The sequence below is a fragment of the Chrysochloris asiatica genome, unplaced genomic scaffold (genome assembly GCF_000296735.1).
Source record: "Chrysochloris asiatica unplaced genomic scaffold, ChrAsi1.0 scaffold00391, whole genome shotgun sequence".
Taxonomy (NCBI): domain Eukaryota; kingdom Metazoa; phylum Chordata; class Mammalia; order Afrosoricida; family Chrysochloridae; genus Chrysochloris; species Chrysochloris asiatica.
The window spans coordinates 1026998-1028016 of NW_006408909.1; positions in this window are offsets into that span (position 1 = coordinate 1026998).

The window sequence follows — 1019 nt, forward strand, 5'->3', positions numbered from 1 at the left end:
CATCAGTCCTGATTGCAAAGCCAGGACTGTTGGCTATTCTGTTTATCAGGACATTTGGGGGATGGAGGAAGAAGCTGGCTTTGAGGAACTGGGACCTCTAAAAGGCAGAGCACTCCAGGGCATGCTAAAAGCTGACAGAGCTCTTCTGTGGGGACTCCTGAATCCATGGGCCTAGAATAGCCAAAACAATTTAGAGAAGGAAAAAATAGAAGACTTTGTACTGCCCGATTTAAAGACATCTGAAAGCTACAGTAATCAAGACAGTGGAGGATTGGCCCAAGGATAGATCTGTGGAACTAAACAGAGTCCAGAAATAAAGTCACACATGTACAATCACTTGGTTCTCAACAAAGATGCCAAAGTAATTGATTTGGGAGAGCATAGTTGTCTTAGGTTTTTGGACTCTCTCACGATGCAAAACCAGTGAAATGCATAAATGTATATATAAAGAAAAGTTTATATCAAGGTGCCGGGGACTGTCCTCGATATAGTTGTGTTGTTCACAAGTGTTTGGTTCATGAGGAGGGGAGATCCAGCGGCAATAGGGATAGCAAAAGAATACACAGACAGACAGAAGGAGGGGGACAAAGAGGCACCCCGAAACCAGGGTGGATGCATCACTGGTGGGCAGACTTGGGACTACAGGCATCATGGCCTCTGCAGGCAGCAACTCACTGCCCTGCAATCTTTACTGCATGCCCTCCAACCTGTAATGCATACCTGGGCCGGCCGGCCTGCATCTCAGTTTTATTTAGGGGAGGAGCTTCACACCAAGCTGGGAGGGACTAAAATAGGATACAGCTAACATCAGTAATTTTCCAGACATTCAGGTAACTTTACATCGTATGTTGCTGGTTCGAATCCCAGGCCCACAACTTGGTTTCTCAGGCTCAATTAACATATCTATAGCCCCTGAACTCAGTTGGGGCAAAGTGAAAGGGAAGGACAAAAGGCTTGGGCGGAGTCCTGCTGGCATTAGTAACAGCTGGGAAGGGGCATCAGGAGACGACTGGGAGTTA